The 11,181-nt window shown below is 32.9% G+C and overlaps 1 long non-coding RNA gene across 1 annotated transcript; it reads right to left on the reverse strand.

The window, feature by feature from the left end:
• Positions 1–5,647: 5,647 nt before the first annotated feature.
• LOC107262218 lies at positions 5,648–7,804 on the reverse strand. Its single transcript, XR_001536117.2, has 2 exons — positions 7,123–7,804; positions 5,648–5,896 (listed from the first exon to the last, which is right to left on the reverse strand). It is a non-coding gene; the product is annotated as an uncharacterized LOC107262218 (long non-coding RNA).
• Positions 7,805–11,181: the final 3,377 nt, after the last annotated feature.

Raw genomic sequence — 11,181 nt, forward strand, 5'->3', positions numbered from 1 at the left:
TAATATTTTATGTGAAGACTGCAATAGTCTCTAGATTATTTGATTTTAACTCACTTTTGAGATTAACAGTCTCAATTTACTTCTTTTTTTTTTTTCAGATTCGTGACTGTTAGTCTTCCCACGACTCTTATCTAGTAACCCGACTCCTTCATCATCGGGTGGTGTATTTGATTTGGTACGTTAATATGTAAAATCTTAGATTCTCCGCAGTAGTAATGACAGATGTATCAGTTATAAATTTTATGAGTTTCGGGTCTCGCCTAATTTTTTCTGGCAGACCGAATTAATTGTAAATTTAATGGTTATAAAATTATAGAATCAATAGTATTAATTGAGATGAGATTTGTTTAAGTCATTGAGTGTCAAGCTTACTACGGGATTGGGTGGCCTTAAGCCTACCCATTCCCTAGTGCCGGTCACCGATCCATAGAGTGGGTCATGACAAATAATAAATATTATTATTCTATATTTTCTCTCTATTTTGAAAGAAAAATAAAATAAAAGATAAAAATAAGAGGATGAAAAATAAATGAGGGATTATCCAAACAAGAGAAAGGAAAATAAACGTAGAAAAATGAAATTATTAATAATGCAATTGGAAAGGACAATTTCATAACTTAAAGTTTGGGAGGGGCTCAATAGCATAGCTTCCAAAGATTATAAGGACTTAGGAGGGAATCTAGGATATGGGATCCAGTACTCCTTTTCTTTTAGCCTATCACTGCCAGTTAATTCCGCGGGTCCCATGTGATGTATTATGGAGTACGAAAACAGCAAGAGCAGCGTAGGCTTTCTCGTTGTTAGGTTTAGTTTCGTCCTTCTCTTTCTTTTTTTGTTTACAGCTTTTTCTTTACAACACGTACACTATTCTTGGTACACTTGCACACCCCCCCCTTCTCTCTCTCTCTCTCTCTCTCTCTCTCTCTCTCTCTCTCCTCCATTTTAGCCTAACTTGTAATTTCCAAACAAGTCTAATACCAGAAAAATTAACAAAATAAAAATTTAATTTTTTGTTATTTAATGTAATTTTGGTGTTGGTTTAATTGATCGATTAATTGTAATATTGTGCTTTCTTTTGTTTTTCTTCTTTTCCTTTTCTTGTGTGTTCTTATTTTGGAAAATACAAATCTTTCTTATTAGGTACAAAACAAAGATAATATCAAAAATTTCAAACGCAACATCATTGTCATATGATGAGATTTGCTTTCTTTTTAGGAGTTTATATCATCAATTTATTGTGCATAAATGGATTTGAATAGGTTTTGACTTTTTCTTCAACTTTTGTTTTTTATTAGCCTATAATGATTTTATATTAAGTTTTTCAACTGAAGTTATAATTCAATTTGTATATTTAAATAATAATTACAACTATATAGTTATTTTAAGTTTGTTATTTATTTTGCCATAAGAGAAATGAAGCTAAAATTAAATTTTACTAGGTTCGTGTAGTACTATATTTAATCACATCATATTAATATATATGTATAATATAAAAATAGTTAACACGATTTATTTAGTTTATTATATTAAAATATTAAACCAAAGCACACATATTTACTAAGTAGATTATACGGATCAATCTATATAATCTTTTTAATAAATTAAATTTAGAAAGTATTTTTAATAAAAATTAATTATTAAAATTTTAAAAATATAATTTCTTAAATGTAAAATAACTCAAATCCAACTTATAATTTTAAAATATAATTTAATATCTTTAAATAAAGCAATTATTTATAAAAATATAAAAGGAGAGAAATAAATATATTAAACGTGTTTATTTGCTTCGTGCATTGCATGTTAATCTATTAATTCATTTAAATAAACATATTTATCTGTATCACTTTCGAATTAAATAAATTAATTTGTTTAAATTTAAATATTTTTTATATCATAAAAAAATATTTCAAAGATATTTATCTCAAATCTATTTAACTATGTGGGATCTTATGTTATTTAATTAAATCTAATAAAAAAATTGCCATCTCTAATTTTATACGTGAAATTAAAAAAAATGTAGATGGATCCTTAAACTTTTGGATCAACCCCTTAAGAAAGAGATGTTGTAACTATTGAATGAATTTTAAATTTAAAAATGTCAATTATATAATCGAAAATGAAGAAAATATTAGTCTAACGTTGGTAAGTCGGTTGGTGCATGTGAGTAAAACCAAAGTCCGCCTTTTGTGCATACTTTCATATTGTCTTGTTATTATTTAAGAAGAACACATGAACGAAAGACGGTTGTGGGTTTGAATTAGATGAGGACATTATCATTAAAGAAGTGGAAGAAAAATCTTCAAGTTAGAAGTTGACATTTGGACTTTAACTCCCATTTCTTCTCTGTACCCTTTTCCAATTACATGTTCAAAACCGAGAGACATTAAAAAAAATATATATATATATATACAAAATTAACACTTTTTGTCGTCGATCCTCTTATATTGTCTCGCATAGCTTCTTTTTTTCACCCTTTTTGGAGTGTATCGTTCAACTTCTTGAAAAAGAAAAAAAGAAAAGAAAGGGATCCACCATTATTCTCATGACCCGACCCTTTGCTTACAATCTTTTTAGAATATAATAATTATAATTAAATATTATTTTAAAAATCATAAACTAAATGTATAGAAAGGTGGAAATGATTATAATATACGTGCCTGGTGCATTTTGAATTTTCACCACACGCGCACAGACATACACAGTGGATTAGGTGTATAAATATGTACATTGTGGATATAAAAATTTATGTTGGAAGCAAAGAAATACAAGAAAATTAAACAGAAAAGAATAATAAAAATTTGGTTTAAATTCTCGAAAGTTGAAGTGCCCTCAAAGTGGAAGATAGAATTATAAAAAGGGGAGCCAAAGTTATCGTAAAAATAAAGCAAGTTGTGTTCCGGTCAGATTTCCATGGAACCGGCAGCAAGCCGAGGTAAATTGTTGTCTGCATTGACGAAGACGAGGGCTTAATTAAACATTGTTACTCAGTATAATATAAATAAAAGAGTATAATTAACGTTATCAATATGTACACTACAGCTTTGCGATTCAAATTATGGAGTTTTATTGCATTTAAGATATTTTCATTTGCTTCGCAGAGAAATTGATACGTTTCCCTTCCAAAGATGGGTAATATTTTTCAATTTTTGAGTCTGTTTTAAATTATAATTTATTTCTTTTTAATTTGAAGGCATTTTTATACTTCTAATTCCCCAGATAAAGTAGTGGAAGTAAATCTTTTTACGAAATTATAAATGAGTCAAAATAGTGAGTAAAAAATACATTGTTTATACCGAGATTTTTTAAGAGGTAAAGAATAATTAAATTAGTGAATCAACTTCCAGAAGAAAAAATATTAACCATATGAGATTATATTTTATATTTCACCAAAATTATAACTGATGAGGGCTTCACCAGCCGGGTTTATAATCCCAATAACAAAAGGTAAACAGCAACAATGACAGGAGCCAGAAGGGTTGCCAGCTCCTGGATAATTCCTTTAAAAAGATGACAGTTGGGACTGGAAGAACCATTGGAAGCTTCACTAATCACCATCTTATGACACTGCTCACAGGTCATTGCCCTATCATATAGAAGAGATTAACAGTGTTGTTATTGTTTGTTTGTTTCTAATATGCTTGCATTTCTATGTGCACCAACATGTGACATGCTTGCCTTTTTTGTTGGGAAGTTGGATGAGGACACAGCGTAATTTACATCTTTGAAGTGATTTTATGGTATTTGATGCATCCAAGGAACACAAATGTAGGTAGGTTTGGGCACTTTAAAATAGCTTGTTACTTTGTATGTTTAGTTAATATAAAGAAAGAAACTATTTATATCATAATTAAATGATAATTTGGCTGAGAATAAGATTCTTATTCTTTTGAGAATGCTTATGGAAGTATGCAATTATAAGAAAACAGGATAAATCCATATTTGGCATCTTGTATTTTTACTTTCTTTTTCAGATTAAATTTTTAGTCTATTTTGATGTCTATTACTGAAAAAGAGAATCGGTCTAAGGACAGTTCAAAACTAGCCCAAATTCTTCATGATCACATCTCCTATTTTCGATGCTTTTCATCTTGTTGCATGTGCCTTGCAGTATCCAGATTCAGTTCTCTCTGCTTCCTTTACTTCTAAAAAAGCTAAACTAAATAAAATAGACGCGGGAGCTACCCCGAGTTCATTCATTTCCGCTTTTTTTTCAGATAAGAATCATTTTTTTTACATTAACATTCTTTTGCCAACCACTCTTTGCCAAATAATTTTGAAGGTATATCCTTCAGGAGTTTAATTATAATCCCTTTTTGAATAGAAGAATTAATTCATTAAAGATCCAAGTATGTAGCATAATGAGATACAAAATATATATTAGTGAGAAAATTGGATTAATAATTAGACAGAGAATCAAGGAGCCTTTACGATGTACTAACTTTAAAAAACCATAAAAAGAAAGAGATTTTGAATAAAAAAGAAAAAGGCTGGCCAATTACACTAAGCAAAAAAGGAATTATGGCTTTAGCAATACCTCCCTATTCTGTTAGGGAATTTAATTTTTTAAATTATGATAAAGTTTTCTGCTTATTACTTTTAATCTTGGAGATTAATTTACACTAATTCATCAATTGCCCTAGAGTAATGTTCGAAATCGCTGATGCTCCGAATTTCGCCTATGAGATTGTTCTACGCTCTTTTTGGGCTCCTAGACCCTATATCGGTGGTGGGCTAGAGCGAGCTTAGCCCTCATGATTGAGGAGTTGTTCAGCCCCTCGGGGAGGATACTCATTTATTACAACATAATTCCCACCAAGGCAAGTAGTAAAGTGTAAAGTGAAACATGCCATTTTTTGTTGGCAAAAGAAAACCAAGAAAAAACCATCAATATTAGTTAAGTATACTAAAATATCTACTGTCCTAAAGATACGTGTCATTAAAGGGATATGAAACAAATTATATTTCTTGACAAGAAAATGGCACCCATAGAATGAAATTGAATGAAAATTTGCCAGCCTTCATCTTAGACATTAGTCTATTTGATTATGCCTATCATTGAGATAGAAAGAAAGAGAGATAGATGCTACTCCAATTTACCATTGCCCTTATATAGCTACTTGTCACTTAGAAAAAAAATTCGAGCGTTTCTCAATGTTGTATCTTTCTCTTAAGTAAATCATTTTAGTTTCCACCAACTCATATTATGATTATAGGTAATCTTGTTGCAAATTTCAAAGAACATTGATCTGGTCTATTGAGGAGGTAGCATAGATTTGATGGGCAGAGAAAATGATACATGCTAGAAAAGGACAGAGTATGAAAAGATACCTTTTTCTCGGATAATTTAATATATTTATATTAATTAAAATTTAAAATAAAATCAAAAATATTTTTCTCAATAAAAAGTTTATTTATGTACAATAATCGTATCATAGTGGGTATAATTTAGTAGTAAAAGTATGATTCGTTCTATTAATTTTATTCTAATAGTTAATGGATCATTGGCTCTATATTCCGGTTAAAAACTTTATTTTTTAAGAGATTTAATCATTTTTATCACGATCCGATCTGTGGGCCCGTGACCGACACTTGAAAATGGGTAGGCGTAAGGCCATCGGCTCCCGTAGTAAGCCTGACACTCATTAACTTAATTAAATCTCATCTGATATTACTGATGTCACAATTTATCTTAACTATTACATTCCACATAATTAATTCGGTCTGCCAGAAGCATTAGGCAAGATCCGAAACTACAATAATTTATAACTGATAAGTCTATTATTTCTACTGTTGAGAATCTAAAATTTTACAATTCAACATACTAAATCAATTTCATCACCCGATGATGGAGTCGGGTTGCTAGATAAGAGCCGCAGGAAGACTAACAATCATAGATCTGAAAAATAGTAAAATTGAGACTGTCAGTCTTGAGAGTGAGTTAAAATCACATATCCCAGAAAAAACAGTTACAAACACTTGAATAACACATTTATTTAATTTGAAATAAATACTAAGTCATGCAAAAATAAACATGTCATGTCATGCTTAAATAAAATAATGTTCACACATTACAGGACGGAGTACCACAGCAGAACCCTAATCCGAACACTGAACATCTCGACTCTCTCTCATTCTAACAGAACTGGCGCCTAGAGAGCGAGGCTCGACCAGGGTCCTTAAATCCAGTCCAGACACTTAATTATTACTAACACTCTTAGCCTTTCGGCTCTCTTACTCCAATAAGACTGACGTTCAGAGAGGGAAACTTGACTTCCTTAACTCCAGTCTGGTCACTTAGATTTCCAAATAAGCCGGCGCCCAGAGAGCAATGCTCGACAAGGGACCTTTACTGCGACAAACACACTCTACTAAGCCTAGAGAGTGATGCTCGACCAGGGCAAGTCCTAAACTTACCTTTTTAAATTTACCAATTTACCCTTTTTCCATCACTCTCGGATTTATACCGGTGCATTCATCAAATAATAGGTTCTACTGTCGTCCCATCCCGAGTTAGCACAAAATCGATAAAATCATAATGCGGAAAAATGAAACATATATAAACAGTATATAACTAAATTATCAAAATATTAATCATTTAATCAGAGATATCGCGTAAAATATCAGCATGACACACGTAAGCAGATATATGACTTTAACTCACGGCTTTGACGACCTCCTAGCTCTGCTCCGATACCTCGGGTGGAGCTAGCCGAACTGACAGATTATCTAATCACGGAAAACAATTAATCAATAATGCTGAAACAGTTGACAATTAACCCTAGGTCTAGATTCCTAGGACTGACTGTCTAAAAATCTCGACTCCGAAGAATTTTACCAAAAATTCGGCAGAACCTCCCCTAAAATAAGGACATTTACCCCCCGTAAAACGGGTCCAGGACCTGCCAGAAAACACTTTGAATAATCAATATATCATTTTAACGGGAGACGGGTCCCCAAGACTTCACTATTTTTCCGACTCCGTCACACAACACAAAACACGACCCAAGGCAGGCAGTCCGACAAACAATTATTTTGACTCACAATATTTTCTAATATTCAACACAATTCAATAAACATATAACTTTACCAAAGAATTCTAAAATCAACGGGTCAGAGAATTACCCAGACGCTTTATCGCTCGGTCGACTCGCCTCCAGCCGCCGGAGTTCGATCGACAATCCGAACGCACAAACGAACTCGAAATGACGCGTTGATGACGATCCCTGCTTTTGATTTTTTGATCCAACCCCTCATCATCCGGAGAGATTTACAGACGATCTCAGCCGTTGATTTTCAAACGGGGTCAGATCGCTACGAAACCGGTGCCATTGCGAAGCTTGAGCTGAGGAGAGTCCGGATATGCCCTCCGATCATCCATACCTCGCCGGAAAAGCCAGAAAATGCGGCTGCCACCCACTTTCTCTCTCCACCGCGAACTTCCAATTCCGGCCGCCATTAGTGTCGCCGCTGCCGCCAAAACAAAGCCAAGACCGAAGGGAGTCGATTGCCACCAAGAACAGTGGCTACCGACGGCGGAAACGCCATGAACGGCGCCGAACAGCCGCTGCAGCGTCCTTCGCTCTCACTGTCGCCATCGCTGCTTTCTGGAGCTGTCGCCGCCACCGTCGCACTCGCTGACGCCGGCAGCACTTTCGGCCCGCTCCGCTGCGCGTCCTGACGGTCAACGCTGCCCGCTCCTCCTCCTCCTTCACTCTCCCCTCGATTTCTCCTTCCTTCTCTTCTTCTTCTTCTTCTTCTTCTTCTTTTTCTTTTCTTCCATGTCGGCTTTTGGTCCCTGTATTTTTATTTCTTACCATTTAGTCCCTCAACCTTTTTAATTACAACAATTGCATTCTGTAAAATTTTTAATTAACCCTTAGACTTTTCTTTAACTTTTCAATTGAGCCCCTAACTATTTAATTTGGGCCAAATTATAATTATTGAAAATACACAATTATATATTTACCCTTGCTTTTAAATGTAAAATTATCAAAAAGCCCTTGCCAACATATTTAATTACAAAAATACCAAACATATAAATTTCCATTAAAACCCCATATTGATAAAATTATACTTTTAATCCTTATTTCAAATTAATTTTTCAATTTAATCCCAACACCCAATTAATTTAATTAATCAATTTGCTAAATATTTTTCAATTAAAATTTAATACCATTAGCTAATTAAAATGTCATTTTCCCCAAAAAATTCTTTTATAAAACATCCTTTACAAATTCTTCCATTATTCTCAAATATAGAATTTAATTTATATATATTCATTTAGAGGAAAAATTTGAATAACCAAAAAATATAATCTGTTTCTCAAATAATCTACTTAATTAATTTCTTAAAAATCAAACTAATTGGATATGGAAATTAACTCCTTTATTCGTCTAGCATTAAAATTTCCATTAAATCATTCCAAATTAAACCAAATAAAAAAAAATTAATTTAAATAAAAACTCCTTTATCAATTATTATTAACATTAACATTATTAAAGAAAAATTCTTGATATTATACTTTTTCTCAATGAAAAATTCGAGGAAGAATGTACATTCTTATAATTTGTATCCAATTTTTTTAATTTCTATTTGAAAAAATTGGATTATGAAATTATGAAACATAATTTTTATTAATTGGATCAATCCATTCAACTGAATGAGTATGAGTAAAGAATCTATGGAAAAAGATAGAAAAGTATATTTAAATAACTTCAAAATAGCATTATCCAAATTATAAGAAAACTAATAGAAGCGATAATTACGAAATTTAAACTCTCAAAGTTTTTATTTGTTTGAATATGAAAATAAATTGCGAATATGGTCCACATAATAAATATCCAAGTTTCTTTGGGGTTCCAATTCCAATATGATCCCCATGCTTCATTAGCTCATACTGCTCCTGAAAGAATACATATGGTTAAAAAGATAAACCATATACTTATAATATGATAATCTCAGTCATCTAATTGTTGAATCAATTAAAACCTATAATAACTCCTAAACAAAGAAAAGAAATATTTTTTAAAATATTCTTTCTTTTCGTCATGTGTTGTATCCCATTAAAGCTAAAAGAAAATGAAGAAAATGAATCATTTGACCCATACTCTGTTGCAATATGATGTGCGTAGAATACACACATCTAAATGGGTTTTTAAGGCTGATTTTATGTACATTTGGATGTGAATTGGTCCCAACACTCACCCTATGTGTCTGTTTGTGTGCATTAGGTCCAAAAGAAGTCAAAGAGTGATAAAGGGAAGAATTAGAGCAGAATTGGACGTCAAAGTTGCCAAAACAAGTCAAATTCGCGCATGAGAAAGTTGAACACGGCTGTGTTGGTTTTAACACTGACCGTGTTCCCAACACGTTCTGAAGAGCAAGTCGTGTTCCCAACATGGGCACTAAAATGGGCCATGTTGGGTGCATTTGACAACAGGGAAAATAAGCGTTAAGGAGTACGACCACGGAGAGTAACACGACCATCAGCACGGGGCCGTGTTCCCGACATGCCCACCAATACCAGGCCGTGTTTCCAATACGGGCATCAATACGGCCATGTTCGTGGCAGCTGAACGAATTAATTAAAAGAAAGAAAAGAGAGAAACGAGAGGGGAGGACGTCCCAAACTCTATTCTTTCTCTCTCTAAGGGTTTTCTGAGCTGGAACTAAGGAAAAATGAGACTTGGACCAAGGTTTCAATTGGATTCTCTTCGAAGATTGAAGATTGGGCGAGGTTCGTTGATTGATTTCAATTCGAGCAAGAGGAACAAGAATCGATTCAAGATTGGGCAAGAGAAATTGGAGCTGTTTACTCTCATCCAAGGGTGTATTCGGGTTTCTCTACCTTTACTCATTGTTGTAATTGAATTCTTGTGGGTTTTGATAATGAACATGATTAGCTAACTTGTTAACCCATTGGAGGTTCTTTATCTAGGAATTTTTGTACTTAACTTTTGAATTGAATGTATTGATTTTTAATATTGGTTTGCAATGGAAGTGCTTATTGATTTGTTCTTCATATCTTGTTGAATGATTATTGGAATTTGAATGTTCTTGCGAAAGGCGTTTAGGTTTGGATTGTTCTTTGCAACCTAGAATTGAATTCACCTAGAGATAGGGTGTTCGTTCTACCGGATTGAGAATTAACAACTCTCAATAGTGTTAAATGGTACATAATGCTAATTTGGATAATTAGAGTTAGGAAGAGATTTCAACCTAACTAATCTAAGTTAAGATGTTAGTGTCCTTGAGAAAGGCGTTAATTGCATAGAGATTTTCCCACGGAGATTGAATTCAATCAATCAATTCCATCTTTAGTTTCCATTCCCTAGAGACAAAAATTCCCAAGGGGTTATTCCTTAACTTGAATTAATCATTCCCTAGTAGCTGTAGTTAGATAACAATTAGAGTAGCTTTAGTTCATTTCATATTTAGCATTCAACGCCATTTTTAAGATTAGATAACAGAGAAGATTGAGTAGGTTTAGGTTCGCACGTTCTTTGGGGAATACGACACTTGGTACTCGCTGTTAGCTATACTCCACCGATAAGTACACTGCCTTAGGTCGTAGTCTTGCTTTAGGATTTACCGCTATCAAGTTTTTGGCGCCGTTGCTGGGGAACGACTTTCTGTGAACTAAATTGAAATTTTGATATTTGTTAGTCTAGTCATTTCTCTTTTTGTTTATAGTTTATTTTATGTGTATAGTTTTTGTTTGAAAACTAGAATGAAATTTGCTATTTGTTACTTTAGCCATTTTTTTTTATTTTTTTTATTATTTTTATTTTTATTTATTTATTTATTTTATTTATACATATTTATTTAGTTTAAGTTTATGATTCAGGTAGTGAATGATAAGGAGGTTCAATGCTAAATTCAAGCTCTTTGTATGACGCGTTGGAAAATAGGATTAGGAACCAAGAGAGTGCTATAAATTGGGATACCCATGCAACCTTAGCAGCTCGATTGGAATCGTTTTGCAGGGCTACCGGTCAACTCTCCACTCCCATTCTTTCATCTCAAGATTTTTATAAAATCTGTTGTGGTTTACATTTGAGTAATGATTGTCCATTGTACAGTGATGTTGCTCATTGTTCTTATAACTTTGAACAGGTGAATTATACGGGAAGCTGGCTAAATAACTAGTATGAAAGCACCTGCAATCAAGAATGGAGCACT

Source organism: Ricinus communis, chromosome 5 (assembly GCF_019578655.1).
Source record: "Ricinus communis isolate WT05 ecotype wild-type chromosome 5, ASM1957865v1, whole genome shotgun sequence".
Lineage (NCBI taxonomy): Eukaryota > Viridiplantae > Streptophyta > Magnoliopsida > Malpighiales > Euphorbiaceae > Ricinus > Ricinus communis.